We start from the raw sequence: 21700 nt of genomic DNA, 5'->3' as shown, positions 1-21700 counted from the left end.
CAACCTTTGCCTTAAAATTTTGTTCATATCTGCTCTTTATCACTAGCTGTTTTAGACCTTTTGTTTTTTTAGGGCTGCACCTATTCATTGTTTTTTCGATTCGTCGACTAATCACCATTACCTTTGTTTGGACCTATTTTGAATTTCTGTTTACACTAAACTTGCTTAAATCATCTCACTGTGATACTACAACAACATACATGATTAAACAAGTACATTAAAATAATGGCACATAATCCAGGAACATGCATCAACCTGGTGAAGCATAGACCATGAGACAGTTGACATGTTGAGACAGTTGACAGAGAGCCAGAGTTCTTTACTCTACTACTACTCTAGTCGCGCAGATGTGACATCATTAAAAACAAATCATTCTCCTCTCACAAGTTAGCTCCGTGCTAACCAACATGCTAGCTGTTAGCTCAAGGGTGTGTGGCGCCACAGACCAAACACTTCATCATGGTGTCGCAGACGTTTGCTCATTCTTAAGATGCGTTATCTTCGCAAACAAAACAAAGCCACACTTTTGAACACACCGGTCAGCCAGAGGTGGTGACGCGGAGCCACGGGTGCGCAGCGACAGCAGCGAGTTGGAGTCAGACCTCAGTCAGAAACCAATTAGAGGAACAGAAATGAACATATCTTAAGGAAGCTAGAGAATCTGATCATTTCACGCTGCTCCTGAATAACAACCAGTTCTCGATTCCCATCCTGCGGCCTGTGTGTGTCTACACCAAGAGCAACATGACTGTTGGTGTAAACTAATCGTTGAAACCTAACTGTTTTTTTTAAAGACTTGTTTATTGGCTGCGCTCTAAAGGAGTGTAGACTACATTAGTAGGTCTACTGACATGGATGGATTTGCTACTGGGTGAATTTTGACTCCTTAAAGTAGCTCTTAATGAGTATTTATACAAAAGAAAATCAAATCAATACTTACCCAGACCCACACATTTTTTTATTTTTTAATGTTCAGTAAACCCGGTTGGAATAGTTTACTATACTCAGTGATGCACAAGCAAAACAGCAATATGGCTCCTCACTTGTCATTTTCCCCTTTCAACATGGCACAAACAACCAACAAACACACAAAGAACAAACAAGTCATTTAAAAACAATAGACCTCCGGATGTTGTATGATGCATTGTATAATTAATACATAATAAATAAATAAAAATATGTGTATGTATTGTTTTTTTGTCCCAATTTGCTCTCCAACACAGTTCTGTTTGTTAAAATCATGAACCATCATTTTCAGAGCACACTAGACTGCTCTGATTTAAAATATGACTTTCATGACACCTCACTTCCTTATATGAACAATGTTTGCCACCAATGTGGCACCTACACGACCAGAATACAAGGACAATGCTCTCATTAGTTCCTTACCAGCATATTTTCAGTCCAAAAAACACACAATGTCAATGAAGTTTTCCAGAAGCCATGTTGGGTAGATTTAATGCAGACTGGGGGCGTGTGGACTTGTCCCCTCAGCAAACAAATTTCTGGCGATTGTATCTCACTGTCAAATCAATTATGGCTTTTATAGCAATTAAGTTTGTAGTGAACACCAAAATGTAGTGTTTACACAATCCACTGCCGTGAATTGTTGTTGAGTCTTGTTTTTAAAACTCTTTCACAACTAAAAATTATTCATAAGAATCATTTGGTGAATGCGATGCCCATTTCCCATCTGGTATCAGACTCGTTACCGCCGCAGTTAGAAACATGTCTCATTATATTTCCTTTAATGGTGTTGTTGCTGCCACACTAAGTTCTCTGTCGATGTTTATGCCCAAATATTCAACCTAATTGTGTTCACTGCAGTCTTTGGAACAAAGGGAATTTAAGTATGAACAATTTAGCCGAAATGTGACCTCGTCGCCGAATGAGCCTGAAACTTAATATTCACACTGTGATTAGGAAGAGACACTCATATATTTGCATCTAATCTGCAATAATTATATCTCATCTTCAATTCAAATGACTTAGTCTCAAGTCTGAACTTGATAATGATGTCAGGGAGGGGACCCGGCACTAATGGCGTGGAATACTTCTTTGATACAGATTAAACTGCCCCAAATTATTTGTATTCATCACCTATGTCAACGCACAGACAAAAAAAAAAATCATTGGGGGCACTTCATACTTTTTGTAACTGAGAAAATGGACAACGGTATGAAGAATGCTTATTCAATGAGTCGTGTTGCGGTTGGTTCCCCTAGTATATGTGGTATGAGAACAGTGAGCAGCTGATCCGGAGACCTGAGCACTTAATGTAAATATAGAGGGTTTTCACGGCGCGTCATCACCGCGTCATCCACAGACATTTGCACCTTATATGAGAATGTGACGTATTGAAACATTTTGATGAGTGTGCGCGTGTGTCTGTGTGTGTGTGTGAGAGAGAGAGAGACAAAAAGCTTTTTAAGGGAACGTTCTGAAAACTGTGTGGGTAGGCATCAATAAACATGTTCTGATAAAAGTTATGTGTATTCTCTTACATGGCAATACAATACAAATTAACAGTCATTTAGGCTATACTTTTTCTTTTTTTAATGAGCAAAATATTCTGAAGTTTCCTCCAGTTTCGCCGCGGAGGTCGTGGTTCTGCGTCGCTAACCACGGGTGCCTCCTTTCTTCCGACAATTTCTGGCATTGTTCTCCTTGATTTGTCATAACTTTTGGAAGTCGATAAAATTCAAAATGTTTTTCACGATCGGAACGATTCGTACAATCCAAAACAGGACCGTGATTCACAATTTTTCGAGGAAACGCTGCAGAATCGCCTTCAGTACCGCTCTGTGCTGAGCAGTGAGTATCTCCAACATGGCGGCTTCCGGTTTTGATGACGCGCCGTGAAAACCCTCTATAGAAAACGTGCTAAAAGAACAGTAAAAGTAAACATTATCATTTTTACAATGCTTGGCCATTTTGTTTCCTGGACTTCATGACAAGTTAAGAAGGGACCTGTCCTCAGGACTTACCGGTGCCAGTGTGCTCTGTCAGTCTTGGGTTTAGTCGAGCTTGACTCCAATGTGGTGCCGATCAGCCCCACCCCTCCCTCTCTCTCCGCGTCCTTCTCTCTTGCTCTTTCGCTCCCTCTCCATCTATCTCCGGAGGAGGAAGAGCAGGGAGGGAGGAGGAGGGAGCCAGAGTCAGCATCGCTGCACCTGAGGAGGATGTGGTTTGAGCTGCTTTGTTAAAAGCAGGGAATGGGAATATTAACTTCTACTCACGCTGAAAACAGCCGGGTGTCACTAGAGAGTGAGACGAGGAGGGCGATAGACGGGGCGTAGTGAGAGAGTTGACGCCAGAGACGTGGGTCGGCTCGTCTTTCCCGCCTTGCTGTCGACGACATCGCGGAGGGATTCGCAGTCCACGTCTGGCGGAGCTACGAGACTGAACCGGACTATTTTCAGCACAATTCCCGCGCAGACAGGTGAGTAAGATGGCTACTGACAATGGCACCGGTTGACTGTTCTGACTGAACTAGAACCGAAACCTGTCATATGTCTGGAGAGTGTAAGCGACGCCGTGTCGTCAAACTTTCGTAAGCTTCTTTCAGTCCTGTGGAACAAAATAAAATAAAAAAAATGACAATAAATGCTCAGTTCCATTTAGTTTTGGCTCGATATTGAGATGAGGTGTGATCCAAACCTGTCATTGAGGAAAAAAAGTGCACAAGCGCATTTATTTATCACAGTCTGTTCATAGTGAACTCTTTATTATTACTTCAGACAGTGTTATACAGTTATAATTTTGTATGTATGGTTTGACACATAAGGTGGTTTGTTTGCTGTTGTTTGTTTACCTGTTCTTTGGCTGCCACATTTTACACTATTTTCCTAATGACTTCTAAAATATTTGATGTAAAATACTTGCCTCCTTTATACCTTAACAGGTATGTCGTACAACTCTCAACACAAGTCTTTCCACGCTGCAATATTTGAAAGTGTTTTAACTTGCCAAAATGTAACTGCCAGCAAATGAGCCTGAGACATTCGTGTCAGATTCAGCACAAACATTAAAACTTGTGTCCTTTGCCAAAGATTAAGACAGTATAATTATATAATGGTGAATTTAAAAAAAAAGTGATCCATGAGTGATCGTAGATAATTCACAGTAGGTTTTGAAAGCAGTGTAGACAAACAAACAGGTGGCTGGAAACAAAATAGTTTTTTGAAATTTGACAAGAAGTGAGATGTTTGTTGGAGGTTTTTTTTTTTTTTCCTCAGCATTTCACCTGATTGATATGAAGTAGCAGTGTCTCAAAGTTCGTCCTTTATTGTTAAAAACCTCTGTCATCTCTACTCGTGTCCTGCTGTGCCAATGTTCTCTTCGTCTTCATGGTTCTCCTCGAGAGTGGAGCCAAACGGCAGCTCATTACAAGGGCAGCAGCTCATGCTTCCTCCGGCAACATGCTCAGGCGTGCTCATTAGGGGTCAGTGAGAATCCGGTCTCCCACTCCAAGTGTCCACTCGTTCCCAGGTCACTCAGTGATCCCTCTATTAATTGGACACAATTTATTTTTACAGGCAGTGAAAAGGATGAGTCAGTGAAAATGCCGTACTGTGAATCATAATTAAACCCTTTTTAATATTGTAACATACTTCGATTATTTTTTTTCCACTCAAAGCCAACAGTACTTGGTGGTTATCTTGCTGGGTATGGCAATAAAGTCAATTGGTGTGATCCAGCAGATGACATTTGCAGCCGGTAGCGGCTGCAGACTGCAAATTATCCGCTTGACATCATGGGATCAAGCTCTTAATGTAACTAACTGTCTCATCCTGAAGCCTCAGACTGAAACATAGATAAAGAATATCAGGTTACATGATGGCATATAATGTTTCCCCGAGGTTTTTGTGTTTGGAGTGGGGGCTAGTGATTGGTCAGTGTTAGCTATGGTGACCGATGTAATAGTTTTATACATTCAAAACAGTTATAGAAATTTAGCAATTGGCAAAATTCAAATTAAGGAATGGGAAATGTGTGAAATGAAATAGCAGCCTGTTAATTGTCTCAGAACTGTACAGATTTATTTCATTCATAGTCACCTGAATAATAATGTATGATACTCAAAATATATGTCCAGAAGCTTGACATACAAGACAATTTACACTGTTCAATCTTGATACTGAATTCACATTACGCAGTTGAGGATGCTGGACATCAAATAACTTTTAAGTATTTTCATCCATGTTATTTATTCTTTCTCAAACTGATGAGATGAACCACATGAATGTGTCTTTTGTGGGACTTAAAATTTGTCCACCTGAGGCATTGTCCATCTGTCTGTGTTGTTGAGGCTAAAATGAACAACAAATGTTTTTCTTTCACAGACTACACTGTAAATTCTTTCTCAATTTCTTCACTTGACCAGGGTGTAGTCTCTGAAAGCGGTACTGCCATCGTCCGTGTCTCTTGTTTCTCTGTCTCCTGTGCAAGCACAGCTCCACCACGTATGCCTCCATCCCTAATTTGCTCAATGTGTACGCGTATTTTGACAAATCACAAGCGACTTTTATGGAAAGAATTGTGTCACATGCTGAATGCAAGAGACTAGAGCGCCCGGTATAATGCCCTCCGTGCCCGCGCATTGATTGGAGACCATGCTGAGAGCGACAGACGGAGATAAGGGAGAAATGACACGTTGTCGAATTATAACTGTGATGGTCTTTGAGCTGATTTTATAGAAGAGCTAGTTAAAGAAACAGCAAAGGGAACTTTCTTTCACATTATGCAATCTTTAAAATTAAACTGATGATGTCCTCCAAGGGGGACGGGCCTGCTGTTGGAGGCGCTCCCAACGGCATGACCCGCACCTGCAACACCTTTTTTTTTTTTTTTCGATAAAATAATTACAAACATTTCCATCCTAGTTTTATTGTGATAGACGGAACACGTTGGCTCTCCTTTTCAGTTAATTCAATTTTTTCCCAAGAATAAGGCTGTTAAAAAGAGGAATGTTTAGGCTCCCCTAATGTATTTTAGAATAGAATCCATGTTTTATACACATTGTCGATAGCTCAGCTTGTCTTTAACAATATCACCACAGTTTCTCCGTTTGGGCTGCAAGATATTTTTTATGACCCAGTTCAGCAAGCTTCAGCCTGGCTTGGAATCTAATTATTGTTGTAATGAAACATCTTTTGCAGTTCAAAAGAGCGATTTTAATAGATTTCAATTCTTTGTCTTTTTGTTTTGTACTTTTATCTCTCTCTCACCAAGTGTGTTTGACATGTAGAACTTCCAGCTTCTTCTTGAACCAGAATCCACTCATGATCTCTTAAAGGTTAGACAAATGCCACAGTTGAACGTGTGCTTCACCACACTTGTCCACTCAGTCTCCCACCATGTTGATATTCTGTGGGTTTTAAGAGGAAAGGACAATGTTGCAGCAACACAGGGGATGGGTGGCACAAATGCTAAAGCATCTTCAGTATCAGTCATATGCACGAACTACTCTTCAGTCAGTGTATTTTTGAATGGCAAATAAAAACACGAAAGAAGTGACAGCACAAGTGATTACAAGCTGAATGGCAGCAGCCACTCTAAGTATCCTGGTAGATTGTTTTAAATCACATTTGAGGTTCATATTGATAAGACTATTTCTTTGAAATGCAGCTGCATCTAGAAGTTGATTTGCAGACATGGCCATACATATTCTGTTGGAGTACCCGCTCAAGGTGCATCATGGTCTAAAAACAAGGGGAAATTCCTTCTTAAGCAGAGGAGATTCCATAAGAAAATACCTCTGAAAAAAATGTGCTTCATTTTAAATTTCTCACCATTTTGATTGTTTGACTTTGTCTTGCAGGTGCCTTCCATTAAATGTGAGATTTCAAAAAAGGATGGGTGATAGACAAAACCAAAGTATAACAATAAATTCATTTTCATTCCATCACATGCTTTTGACAAACTGCAGTCCAACTGTTTTATGAAGAAGCACAGCAGCTACTAACTGGTCAGTACTGTTTTCTGCTAACTGTTTGTCGCTAACATAATTTGTTTACGTTTAAATATAATCGCGGACGAGGTGTGGAGATGAGCACAAGTAGCGCGAACAAACACCCAAGTAACGAGAAAAAAACCTGAAAACAGAAGAAGCGAATTACTATAAAGTCAGCTAATGGAGACAACAAAAACCGCACTCGGATATATCCACGAGGCCCAAACAACGAAAAGCGCTCAGTGGTGGAATAATCAAACACACACACAAGGAAGAAAAAGCCAGCAAATGAAAACAAGATACAAGTAACAAAAGGTCTATCAAAGACAGGAAACAAACCAGAAGCGGCAAGAAACGGCACGCACAATAAACAGTTTTCATAGAGCTAAATTCAAGGAGGACTGTACCGGAGAACGAGAATCAACCATCTGGCAGCGCAGACTGGGACGCAGGTGTAGAAATCAGCGCGGCTTGATCATCAGATGAGCTCCAGCTGCGCTGCCATTAAGCTGGGGGAAACAAAGGAAAAGGAAAACACAGACAAGAAATAACAAAATAAAAGCACAAGAAAACCATTGAACATAACAGATCGTGCCCCAAAGTCCTCCACATTCTCCACGACTGTCTTGATGCGGTCTACAGTTGAATTGCGTGGAGCTGGAGAGCATTGTGCGTGTCATTTACTCATCATATCCATGTATGCAAGTCAGTTGGTGCGAGTAGGGATGCACCGATCGTGGTATCAGGAATCGACCCGAAATTTGCAGATCCAAGAGCCGATCCTTGCATTCAAACTATGCTTACAGAATACAGGCCTTTAGCTGGCTCATGATGACGCATGGTGCAGCGACGACATAATGATAACGTGATACAGCGTTGCTGTAGTAGTGTTCATTTTCAATTTCTACCCAAAGCTGAGTGTAACGGCAATTCCACACTCTTTGTGTCTTGGTCTTTGCATAATAAATAAATGAAAAATAAATAAATTAAATAATATCTGTATCATCACAACATTTTCCTTTTTAAGGCTATTTTTTCTGTTTGAGTCGCATATATGTCATGGATTGTCAAGGAGATCGAACTCAGTAGCTGAATTGGTGCAGATTTAAAGATGACTCGGGAGAGCGAGGGCAGTTTTAACAATTTATTACAATAAATAATATAAACACAAAAGACGAAAAGGAACGATGAACCAATGGCGTCAACACCAAAATGAGTGAGGAACACAAACTGGGGCAGGGAAAAACCTGAAACAGAAAACAGGCAAATAAGATTAAGCCTGATTAAGGGGGACTACGGAAAACGCACTCGGAGGTTGCTCACAAGTCCCAAATAACGAAAAGTGGTGGACACACACACACACACACACACACACACACAAGGAATAACTACAATGCAGAGAAACAGAAAAGGTGAGTCTTAACAAAAACACTCCCACGCGAGCGAGCAGCAAGAAGCAAGGAATGAGAGTAAACTAAGGAGGCGATTGAGAGAAAACATCAAGCACACACAGAATTTAGATTAACAGGAGCACGAGAGAAATGAGAGTCAAATACATTTGCCGTGAGGACGCGAAGCAACCATCTGGTGACACGAGCTCGCACCGAGGTCTTCAATTCCATGAGAGCTTGACTGGCAAATGAATGCCAGCCGTGTTGCTCGGAAAGCTGGAGAAAAACAAGGATTTGGAATCACAAACACAGGAAATAACAAAATAAAAGCATGCAAGGAAACAGAACATAACAATGTCGTGATATATAATTTATGATATATCATTAATTTTTTGTAATATATCAGATATCACAGATTTTGTGTTTTGTGATATAATTATTGTTATCATGGGCCAAATATCGCCACTCATGAACTATCATATATATGAACTGCAGTGTTCCACCCCTAATAAACACAATTTAAAAGGTCATTCATACTCACCCACTCACTCGCCTTCCTTGCGGACCAGCCAGGGAAACAACAGAAGGGTTTGAAAAATGACGGAGGTCTGCCTGGTGAGTTATGCCTGAATTATCACCAGTCTTTTAAAAAGGTGTTTCATATGAGGAAGGGAAGATTCTTGTTGACCATTACTACAGAACTGTCGAGATGATGATGTGAGCTGATGGATGTGGGACAGCAGTGTGACAGAGTCAAAGCAGGACAGCGAAGTCTCTCATTAAATCTGCATCATTGACGGTGAGGTAGAAGCCTTGCAAGTGAAGCTGTGATTTACCGGAGAAAGCTGAGGAGACTGGGTGATGCAAGTCAACACAGGCTACACTTACAGATATGTAGTTTAGTGCATTTGTTTTTTGTTTTTTTTCCAGAAAATTAGAATTTATATATATATATATATATATATATATATATATATATATACATATATATATATATATATATATATATATATATATATATATGAGCATGGCCCTTGAGCAAGTTACTATGTTACCTGTGCTTGTTCTAAGGGAACACTTGGAATCCACAGATGCTTTTGAGCCAGTAGGCTAACTCGTGGAAGGTTTCCCTGGTAGGATTTTCACTCAAGAGGATCCAGCATTTGTTGTGGAAGGGTAGGCCTTCATTTTCCATCTCTTATGGATGGGAGGGAAGTCAATGTTCCTGCTGCTGACACAGCAGCTGAGATTAAAAAAAAAAAAAAAACTCCCTATTATTTTTTCTTTGCCTTCTTTGGTTGCATGTCTTCATCAGCCTCAGGGTTCTGTAATGTGGATGGGAGCGGATGCTGTACTTCAGTGGTGGAATCCGTGTAGTTTTCAGTGTGGTACAGTACTTGAGTTTTAGGAAGTTGACTATGATCTGCACTGGCTTGGCCTAGGATACGCTTACTCAGTCCTCTTCTGAAAGTGCAATCTTTCAGTGTACCAAGGGCCTTCTCTACACCCTATATCAATATCTTGCCACAATGGTGTCAAGTACCTTGTCTGTTTGTCAGCCTTGAGGACATATGAAATGGCCTTCTCTTGTGTAGGTTTAAGTTCTGTTTGAGATTGACTAAAATCCCTTTTCTTCTTCCAGCTGAAGGAGAATGCACTCACCGCTTTCTTGTAGACAGATGTGCAACTCATGCAAAAACCTGACAGTTCTGTGACTGGACGACAGATTATAATTTGAGAATAGAGACTTAAATATCTAAATATCTACCAACATTCGGAGTAGAGGTGTGGAATGGCGATTTTGGGGAAATATTTTGGCTGGGAAGGCTTTACCACAGGTCGACCACCAACAGCCGTTTAAAAATACACTGTAAATAATCATCTTTAGTCCGTTTCTTAGTTCGCATCTATTGTTTTCTACCATCTTGAAGGTAACCATGGCCTGTGCAAGATAAAAAGTAACTGCTTCCGCTTCCTCTTTCCACCGATTGCTTTGTTTTGGCACCACAAACTGCGGTGCCTCTGGCAGTCCCCTCATTGTTTGGGTCACTGCATACTGTTTGCGTTACTTTCTTCTCAAATGATTGAACATATTGATATTGTGAGAGTCATGAAGTTGCTTGTGGTGATTGTCAATAATCAGTGAATACATCTCAAATTGTCCAACACAAATTTTGTAATGTTTGTTCAAAACATTTCAAAATAGTTTAATTCTGAGTGAATATACATATATATATATAGTGTTTTTGCACAAAGTTGTGCGTATATTATGTGTGTGTCCGACACCGATCTCCTTGCTCTGCTCTGTGTGAGACTGCACTGACTTTCTGTTGGGAGTTTGGAAGGTAGCAATGCTGATGTTTTGAGGGTCAGCTGATTGCCACTGAGGTGGGGGAGATTTATGACCCACCCAGAACAAAGCTTTGTCTGCTGAGAGACCAGAACCCATTAATCAAGGTAGAAATGGGTCAGGTTGGGTCACTGCTCATCGAAAGCTCTGCTTTTTTCTTGACTTGTATACGCTGTTTGCTTTGTCATTTGCCAGTCTGCTTCAATGTATACTGTAAATACTGGATATATTAGTCCTCGATAAAAGATGTCAGCATCTCAAATGTTCATGCTGGAATTGCATTTCATCGGTTCATAAACATCTGCTAATGGAGGCAGTATTTCCTTTTTGAGTCAACAGAAATAGATTCAGTCCATTCAGCAGAATAAAGGTTTTGGGGGGGGTTTTAGTTTTTCTTCGCTATCAACGCCACACCATCAAATCACTCGTCACTTTCTTGAGAGCCATTGTCATATGAAACATATGCAGCATATGTGTACAGAAAGACAGACTGACTGATGGTTGCAGGATGTCTGCCAGTACTAATCGAAAGAAAAGAGGGGCGAGCAGAGGTGTGGGAACAAAATAAAACCGAAATAAACACAGGTCACCACAGTTCATCGCTGTCTTTCTGTTTTTATAATCAGCAGTGATGACAATGACACAGTTGGACTTTGCTCTCTCTTCATCACAATTTCCAATTGCCTTTCACTTCACTAGTAGCCGGACCTGACATCCCACTTTTTTGGTGACAGCTCTGTACTGATTTTACAAGAGGCAATACGCTGTTCTTTAAAACAGTGATTCTGGTTTGTTGCATTGTGATTAGTCTATCTGAAAGCTGACGGCGTGGAAGTGACAAAATGGATTTGATGTAGAAGGCTCAGCTCTGGGTTCTGGCATGACTTTACAATGATTTGTCAACCTCAGGTTGCCTATACTAATTCATAGTTTGCTCTTGTGTGACAGCAAATGTGGAAATATGACTTAAGGATGTCAAGGAGTCGAGGATAAAATTAGAATGTGTCTGCCTGTATGTCTGCCTCTCCCATACAGTGGTGTCATGTTTTTCCAGGACAGTGTAGCTCTTTAATACATATTCTGTGGACTCAAATAGGGATGGGATCATGTTTGTCTAGATTCAATTTTTTCCCCCGATACGTGTCAGTTCGATAACCCATCCAATAAAGTGGCATGACCCACCTTCGAACAGATGCAGCAGGAAAGAGACGATGTCGCCAAGTTTGTTCACAGGGAACAGGGAAGATTCATGTGGTTCTATTTATTGAGTCAAGCAGCAAATAATTGTGTGTGTGTGTGTGTATATATATATATATATATATATATATATATATATATATATATATATATATATATATATATATATATATATATATAATTATATATATATATATATAGTTTGAATGAATTACTGTTTAAAAGTGTGAAAGTTTAGAAAACCATCACAGATTAACAGCTGATACAACTGTATGCTTATCCTGCATAAATAGATGAAAGAAGATGAAGAAAACCGTTTACTTACCTTGCAGTAAAGGAAAGAACATTACAAAATATCGGTTACAACCCTTATAATGGCGACGCTTCAGTGTGTGATCCGAAGTCTGCATATAGTCTTGAAGCTTTTGGTTCTTTTTGAAGTGTTGAAGGATTGCAATATTGCATTTTGTTATGAGTGTGCAACCAAACTATCTAGAACCTTCTGTTCACATTATCACCCCGTTGCATAATGGGAAATCATTTTTCTTTTTTTTTTTTTTTTTCTTTTTTTTCATCATTTGAAAAGCGAAGTCTGAAACAAACAAATAGAGAAATACAAATACAATCAAACAAAAATCCTCTAAACATTAACTTTATTTGACAAAGATCTATGTTAATATGTTCTCAACAATTCATGTAACATTAAAAAAATAATTATAATAATTAACCACAGTGGATATTCAGCTAGAGCCTAAAATTGAATGCTAATGTGGTGTCAGCCTCTAGATAGTTTGGTCGAAACATTTGTTGCAAACTGCAACTCTCTTCTAGTGCTCTCCAACACTTTTAAAATAAAACAAGTTTAAACAATCTAGACTTTGAATCACACTTTGACCTGGGGCGTCGCCATGATGATGGTTGGTGCTGTCTGCTGTTGATCCATTACATATGGTCAACAGAGAAATGATCAAATAAAGAAGAAGCACAGGAGACAAGGGTCGGAAAGTCAAAATCATTTCCACTTGTGTTGAACCACTCCTTTCCGGTCAGCAGCTCGGGTTGGGCAACAAGCTGCGGAGTTGGTGCTGTCAGCCCTGAAAGTGGAAGATTGTATTGCCAGATTTCTATGGTCCCTCAGAGAAAAAAAAATGATAACATGCAAAATTATTTTTCATTTTGTATGTCTCAGAATTTTCTGTTCCTTTTCTGTTTCTTGAAATTTTGTCCCACTAAATTTTGTTATACCCTTTACTGTTATACCCTTTATGATCATGTTCTGTTCAAGCTCTAATTCACTGATGGTCTAATGCATGTACTTTTAATTACTGTCGAGAGTATGGCTCATATTTATCAACAGTGCTTTCAGCAGGAATTGTGTTCCGTTATGCTTCATCACAAGTCAATGTATCAATCCTCTTGTGATGAAGCCAGATTGAAATTTATGCTTTAAAAAATATGTGAAATTAGAAATCAAACAAATTTATCTCATCTAATTTTGGAAATCAAACGTGTTATTCTGCTCCGTGTGAAACAAAACACAAGGAGACATCCGACGTGTCAGTGTGCCTGATGCAGTGAATGTAGTTGTTGAATGAAGATGAATTCATTTTTAAATGTCCTTTAACAGATTGTAAGTGGCTAAGCAAAATGTGTTTTTGTCCGAGTGTAACCATTAAGTATGGTTTTTAAATATGGGTGTTAAGTAGCATGCCAGTTCAGATCTTTTTGTTTGAGTCTGTTCTTCACTGTGTTTTATTTCCTCTCATGGGACCATTTGTGTTTTTGTTTTGAAGCAAACTCACTGGAGTGTTTCCGCCTACAAAGGGACGCTTCACGTCTTAATGGAATGCAGCAAGATTAAATTCTGATTTCAAGGTAAGAGTTAAAGTCATCTGTACAAATGTGCAAACACACATGCAGGCACTACACACACCAAAGCCACAGACACATGCAGTTCACACACATACACACATCAGTCTTGTGTTTCCCAAAGCTATTGGCTTTGGAGATAATTGAAAGTGTTGTTCGGTTGACTCATATTGGAGGTTGTTGTGAATTGAGAGAATGATAAAACATAAAATAAAAGATATTCACCTTTGAAAATAGACCATTTTTTGAAGGCATGGCGGCTGTCATTTAGCCCGTGGCGGTGTGCCACGATTGTCACATGCAGCAGAAAGCCTGCTTTATTTGTTGTAATGGAAATTGTTTGCTATCCTCGATCAAAATTGGACAACTGTCATGATGTTTATTGGTGGTACTATTAGTGTTCCAAGATGAATTGTGACCATTCATCCATTTCATTTAACAATTTAAATGAATAAATCCCACATTAAGGAAAACACGGAAGACACTTGGAATTAAAAAAGAAGAAAAAAAGAAAATATAGTCATGCGTGACAGTGTCCAGCTTTTGGAAACTTAATTGTGCCATTTTCATTACTAGTATAAGCTGGATGATAAAATGCTGCTTTCAGGGTGTTGTGTTCTGAAAAAAGCAGAAGAGGTTGAGTTTTGAGTTGAAATCAGGAAGTACCTGAGCTTTCATTTTTGAAGAGTTATATCTGATGTTTTAAATCATCCGTGTATTGATGTGTGTGGGAGTGTGTACTGGCATTGTGGTGCTGCTGTGCAGGGGCTGTGGTGGTGTATTCTGACCCGAGACAAACATTTCCATCTACTCTTCAGAACCTGGAATAAAGGGAGTGGGAGGAGAGTGAGTAGGGGGTACGACAAGAAGGAGAGCTGTGCATGCAGCAGTACGGCTGCATAGCGTTCTGGAACTCAGTGTGTGGGAATGAGAGTGGTTGGTTTTGGTTCCCTCATAGAGCAGGGATAGGCATAGTTGAGGTGGGAAAAAAAGCACATTCCTCTGATGCATCACAGTTCGGACGACTGAATCGATTCACAAATTATTATCCAAATTATGATTATTTAAATCCATCACAATGTAAAATAGAGAGGACAATGGATAGGAACTAAAAAGTGGAACTTGCACTATGAGCCCAAACACTGTATGTGTCAGGCATAGTGATGGGCCAGCGAGGCTTCATGAAACAGTGTCCTTGTTTTTAGAGTTCAGGAGGTTGAACATTTCGTTTATAAAAGTGGGCAGTTTCACTGAAATGGCTGTTCAAATCCAGCAGAGAGTGCCATCTAGTGGGCTCTCAAAATAAGGACATTGTTTCATGAAGCCTCATCAGCCCATCACTGAAGTGCTTTTTAACAGGGTCGTGCTGACAGTCTGTACCAAAAAATTGTTCTGTCTGTCGATAGTTTTTTATTAGTTTGGACCCATCTGGACACTAATATTAGAGATGATTTGAATTATGGTCCCTAACCCTAACAGAGTGTAACGCTGCCTGTGAGGCAGTTTGACCTCAAATGTGAACCCTATTAAGGGATACAGCAGAGGATGACGCCACCAATTTTAAATTTATCATCGTGGGGATTGTTTTTGGCACTGAACCATGTAAGTGAATAGTCTACACATTTTCCATTTGCATTATAAAAGATCAAGCAACTTAATTCATTACATTGTTTCTCATTTTTACAGTTTTTGAAATCACCAAATGGTAGCGTTGGGACAGTGAGGCTTCATGAAACAGTGTTCTTATTTTTAGAGCTGGTGGCGCTGTCGGTTCAAAAATGAGGGAAGTTTCATTGAAATGGCTGTTCAAACCCAAGGGTTTTGAGCTGAAAGTGCCATCTGGTGGGCTCAGAAAATAAGGACACTGTTTCATAAAGCCTCATCAGCCCACCACTACCAAACCATAACCCTAACCCTCACCCTCGTGTTCAAAATGCCTCACGACATCCACCCGTCTTTGATATAATTCATCTTAATCCCACGTGAACTCTTTTCGAAACAGCACTGTAAATCGAAAAAATATGCCCCAGGCTCTGGCCAGGTAGAACAGATTGATGTGCTGGGAAATTGACACTTGCAAATCTAATGCGTTCAGTATGTGTGGGAGGCAGCTATTGCTAAAGGAAGGTTTATCACCATTGGGTTTCTTTAATTCTCTGTGGTCCAAGAGATGGGAGAAGCAGCAACGATTTGCTCACACCCTGGAAGATAAGATCCAGGTGAGCTGGCAGACATTTCACCAAAACTAGGACTAATGAAGAGAGCGAAGAGGAAGATGAGTGTAATTAATCCAAGCTGCTGCAGCTAAATAACAAAGCAAATATGCACAAAACTGTTTCATTTCCCCTGGACCTGCTGCTCCCCCTCATCCCTGCCTGTTTTAATGAGATAAAGTCTCCTTTCATATGGAGCCCTACTTTCTGTTGTTGGTCGCTCTTTTCATCTGCTCCCAGGATGTTTCTTCGTGTTTTCTTAACAGAGTGAAGGACATCCACACCCATTTACTTTGGAAGCCTGAAAACATAAACTTCAAGGTAATAATATTTCCTCAGTGCCACTTTATTATTTAGGAACGTGTCCAAACTACAAGGTTGCTCCTTTGGTACCTGTTCAATGTGTCAGGCTTATCTCCTAAGAGTGAGCGAACGCTACTCAAAAGCACCAACATTTTTAATGTAAATAGGAGCCTTCCAAGCTAGTCAATGGCCATTGTCAGTGAAGAGTTTCAATAATATAGTCATCAGATTTTCCTCAAAGATTTTCCTCTTCTGCTAGTACAGCTGTGAAACCAAGAGGTACCAATCTTTTTTTGTGAGCATTTTGCTTGCTTTGAGAAACAACTATTGCAGAACAAGGACACAAGACGTGAAGAATGAATATAGGAATTTATTATATTCAAATGTTGAAAATATTGGGATGGCAGTTCTCACAATAAGCCAAGAGTTATCATTTATTTGATACATGGTTTGGCCGTGTTGTTTTGGTGCTAAAAGTCTTTTGGCTGAAAATTCTTGGCAGGCATATGTTGAGAGGATGCTTTTAGTATTTTAAAAACAGGATGTCCAAAGCCAGTCCCTAGCCCATAACCCAGCCCCCAGCACATACATCTGCCATGTCAATGACTGAACTAACAATTTGTTTTGTAAAAAAGAAGCAAGAAAAATCTATTTGTACAAAAGATAACTATTTATAAAAATAACAAAAAAAAAAAAAACATGAGATGAGTCAAATAATAATCGTAAACAGAGATGAACTCAGTAGCTGTTGTGACACTGACAGATGCAGGGGTCTCCTGGTTTTCCTTGACTGACTGACTGTGGTTAATAAAAAAAAACCCACATATTTGTTATAATGGTTCTGTCCCTTATTACAAGCTAAGTGTCCATTTGTTCATGTTTTGCAGTTCAGGACGTCCCCAGGACGCCCATATGCCCCACTTGATAAAACCCTGTTGTGAAGTCTTTTACTGTAGCAAACTGACCCATTGGGAACTAAATATATTTGAAAGCTGCTAAAATGAGCCAGGGATGCTCCGAACAGGATTTTTGCTGCCGATCACCGATGACATGATCACATGGATTGACAATGAATTTGTAATCAAAATGATGAGACCTTCTGCGTAGATGATGTGAAAAGATGAACTTTAAATCATTTTTGACTGACTCAAAAACAGATCCGGTATTTTCTGTTTATATCCAGATTGAATTCTGAATCCATACCTTAGACTTATAAATATTTTTCACTCTTTGTGAGATATGTGTAACTCTTACTTTTTGTTTTGGTGCTTCGTCAAGCAAACGCAATGATGAATATTCATGACAGCGTTGTTTTCCTAAAATAAGGCTCATTAACGCTGCCTGCCTCTTTTCATGTTCTGCCTCGCTCGTCACTTCTCTATAGAGCAACACAAACATGTTGTTTATTTCCCTCCAACTGGGTTCCTTTTATTTCACCACTTTTGAAGTCAACAGCGGTATATTGCCATTTTAATTACATTTTTTTTTTAATAGTGTGGATATTGCAAACTACTCTTGAGTATTTTTAGAGACGTTAGTTATGAAAAATGCTGGCTGTAAATGTTCCAGTTCATACCTTTACTTGAAAGCATTACTTCGATTGGATAATTGTGAGAATTGTGTCTTAATATTTGTTGGCGTCGCTAATGATGTGATTTGGCTTCACCATTGGGCGCACCTCACCTGAGAGACCACAATGGGTTACACTGGATGCACCAATCAATCAATAAATGGAGAGGTCTGTACTGATGACAACAACAACGGGACAGGTTGCCACATCATCAGGTTGCTCCTTCATTTATGTTTTTCTGTTCCGAAAAAGATTTGGTGTAACAAATTCCATCAGACAGGTAGGTGAGTGGACTTTGACAATGCGACTGCATTTTGACCGTAGACTCACATCGCGATTTCAATTGACCTGCTGCTGCTGCGGTGCAGTTTTGCGCAGTGCATCGTGGAAGTTTTATCTTAATCTATCTTCTTAATAGCTCGAGTCTCATGTTGACTGTGAGAGAGTTGGCAGTACTGCTCACCAATTGGCACTGTATCTCGGTTGGATTATGCCATCCATTGTGGCTCCTGTCACTGACTTGCCGCGATGATTCCACTTATGCCGATGTCGTACAAGCTTAACATGAACATGCACAATTTTTTTTGCTAATGATCCAATTCATGGACCATGTGTGTGCCAAACTGTGGAGAAAGTTTATTAGTATCCTATGACAGCTGTTTGTCAGCAGCAATGTGTGTGTTACGGCTGTTGCCTGCTGCACATTGGTGCAGCTCAGGTTCACTCACAGCTCTGTTTAATTCAAATATATCAATTTGAGGGAATACATGACACAATTTTAGTCTCGATCGTGGCAACATGGACCACTGCACTCTACAACTTTTACTCTCATTGACATTAAGGATAATACTTCTCAAACACTCACTGTCTGTCACAGTTGAACCCCACAATAAAACCGACAGAGCACAGTAAAACATTAAATTCCCCATCTCTTTGCTTAAATTTGACAATTTATTTTAAACACCCATTGTTTGTTGATTTTGGTGACTGACTCCAGTCGTCCTGAGGACAGTATTGTTTCATCATAAAACAGTTGTTCTGTCAAGATTCTTTCTCACTCAGCAACGTATAAGGACTAAACCACAATATGGAAGAGAAATGGCAAAAATCAAACTACATGTAGGGTATAAAATTAGACCACACACCACTGGGACAGCTACAGCTGCTTTTTCCTTTCTAGTAACCAGTGGGAAATCTGCCAAGGCCGGCATCAGCCTGTTGTAGTCACTCGGTGTCAGCCTGGAAAATCATTGCACCCCGATTTGCAGGGCATTATAACAAGGAACCAAATAGAGTCAAACTAATAGAGTCAAACTTGTGTCTGCACAGCTCACAACTGCAGGAACAAAAGACAAAAAGGCGTGCATCCTGCTGTCTTTCACCATCTTTCCCAGCTTGATGAATATCCTTGGACAGAACCAGAACCCTTCTAAACAGTTTGTTCAGTCCAATCATGTCAGCTGTTGTAATGATGCTGCTCCAGCAGACCATTACAAAGAAGATGGCTGAGGCCATCACAGAGTAATGAGAGTAAGTGAATATTCTTTTCAGGAGATGTTTTTTGACGTCTATTATGTCTTTAAAAAAAAACAAACATGAAGACTGATGCTGCTTAGTTGCTAGGAAAAGTCTGTTCCTGGTATTGTTGTCGACCTCACTGTTGTAACACATGCATTGTTTCTCATTAAGAGACAAAATGTCATTTCGTTTTTGTACCCAGCAGCGGAAAATCAAACATAGCAATTTATAAATACTGAGGGAGGACTGTTAAAATGACCACATTGTGTTTTGGCCCTAATGAATTTCACCGTAATGAAAACAAGCACGTACGCTCACTTTCCTTTCAGCCTTGTTTCGCTTAAACTAAACCTATTATCATCTACTTTATCTGCACTTTCATTTTTCATGACCTGCTTTTTGAATATTTTATGCTCACATTTGTGTGCAGATTTTAAAGCTGTGTGAATGAAAGCTTCATCCGTAGACTTGTTATTTTACACCGTTGTGGACATGTTCTGGACCAACCAGACTCAGAATTAGCCGTCACTGTTCACACTTTAAAGGTCAGACAAGATATTGTGGCTTGGGATAACATGAGTGACTGGAACTGTTGAAAGCAGCTGATTGGCTAAATGTCCCTTGTTTCTACTTGTCTGCAGTAGTGACATTTGCTACTAGAGTGGGTATCTGGGATTGTTCCATCATAGAGGCTGCTGGGCTTATAAATTCAGACCCAATGAACTGTGGCCATTGTCTGCTTACAGCTGGACTCCAAATGTCACTAAATCAACCTGAATCAACACCAGAAAATAAGAATTGTAGTTAGGACTGAGGACATTTTCAATGACCAAGCTGCTGCTGCAAATCATCGTACAAATTCTAATATATCCCAAATCCTTTTAGGTTCCGTTTTTTCCCCAGTTGCATGGCTATTGAAGGTTATGTGCACACATGTGCAGGTAAGATTTTGTCTTTCACTGCCATAGCATTTTCCTTTTTTTAAATGTTGATCAATAAGCCACATTTAGCGACGCTGCCTGAACAATCTTGTAGTGATACAGCAACAATGGAGCTATTTCAAGGAAGGAACGTGCTCATGCAACATTAACTATTGTGCACATGCAATATGTACAATAAAGTCTCCAGCTTCATATGACATGGAAATTTGACATATGTCAGTTACAGTAGAATTATTATCAATAACAAAATTTGTGAATAATAAGTGTCCACAGACAAAGTACTTTTTCATTGCAAACATTACTTTCCTAACAAAACAAAGTTCAGTTATTACTCCTTCAGGCATCAAAAATAGTCCAAAGTTTGCAGAGACAGAAGCACATGAAGGCACCTCTCAGGACCAAGGACAGCACAAAAGCAGAATTATTCAGTGAAGCTTGAGTCATGAAAGAGAGTCAAATTACAAAAATGTAAACAGACGGAACTAAGAACTGATGATATTTCACAAACTGTCTTGGGGTATAGTCCACTTCAGGGTGATCCATGCATTTTTGGAGCATATGATGACCCTAATTGTGTCTGCAGCCTAATGACAATATTGACACCAATTTTTTTATTCTTTTTTTAACGTTTTCATTTTGTTTCATTTGGTGCTTTATTATAGAGTACATAGTGGCACTGGAAACTATATAGCTGCAGAGCAAGACACGAGGGTGCCTCTTTGTGCTTTGTTCATATATATCAGCTGAGGGACAACTTTGTGTCACTATTACAGGAACACACACACTCAGAACAGAACTATTCATAGATGGCCGCCACGTTGCGCTGCTGGCGAGCAGATCACTGCTCAGACATTTTGAGCAGTGGTCTTGCTCTCTGTCAAAATGCTGTGTTTGCACTCATTGTGCTGGAGTTCACAGCTAAAAAACACCAGGGGCTGCCACGCACCTACCACACAACTGCTCCACCACCGCCCCCAAGAAATCAATCTCCGGCTGTTCACCGTGGCATTTAAGAAACTGCTTAAGGTGCAACAGGCACTCATCAGCCGACGGGTTGCCTCCCCAAATGCCGTCCAGGTAAACAAAGACAGGAGATCACTTAGCACTGTACATTGTACATCAGCATTGTACATCTTCCTTGGTCCTCCTTAAGTGCCTACCGTAAACGTCCTGCTCCACAGGAGATCAGGGAGCGCTGGCTTTGCGAGACAAACACCACTTCACGTTGACAGAAACAGATGAAACCGGCTAGTTGGAGTTACAGCGTGGTCTGTCAAAATCCCAATATCAGGTCTCCTCAGGGCTGTGTTCTCTCTCCATGGCTCTTCTCCCTGTACACCAACTGCTGCACCTCCAGCCACCAGTCCATGTAGCTGATCAAGTTTGTGGATGA

General features: G+C 39.9%; 1 protein-coding gene across 2 annotated transcripts in view; it reads left to right on the top strand.

Annotated features, from left to right (window-relative positions):
• Positions 1 to 3074: 3074 nt before the first annotated feature.
• Positions 3075 to 21700, top strand: part of LOC128770462 (alpha-1,3-mannosyl-glycoprotein 4-beta-N-acetylglucosaminyltransferase C-like) — a 66539-nt gene continuing 47913 nt past the window's right edge. The window contains exons 1-2 of one of the 2 annotated variants that reach the window (XM_053884935.1): positions 3075 to 3442; positions 13687 to 13768. The gene's annotated coding sequence lies outside the window, so the exon portion shown is untranslated. The remainder of the gene's footprint in view (positions 3443 to 13686; positions 13769 to 21700) is intronic. The other variant, XM_053884934.1, reaches the window with a different exon arrangement.

The sequence above is a fragment of the Synchiropus splendidus genome, chromosome 14 (genome assembly GCF_027744825.2).
Source record: "Synchiropus splendidus isolate RoL2022-P1 chromosome 14, RoL_Sspl_1.0, whole genome shotgun sequence".
In the NCBI taxonomy this organism is placed as follows: Eukaryota; Metazoa; Chordata; class Actinopteri; order Syngnathiformes; family Callionymidae; genus Synchiropus; species Synchiropus splendidus.
The sequence above is the reverse complement of the archived record's forward strand: the minus strand, read 5'-3'. Positions and strand labels throughout refer to the sequence as shown.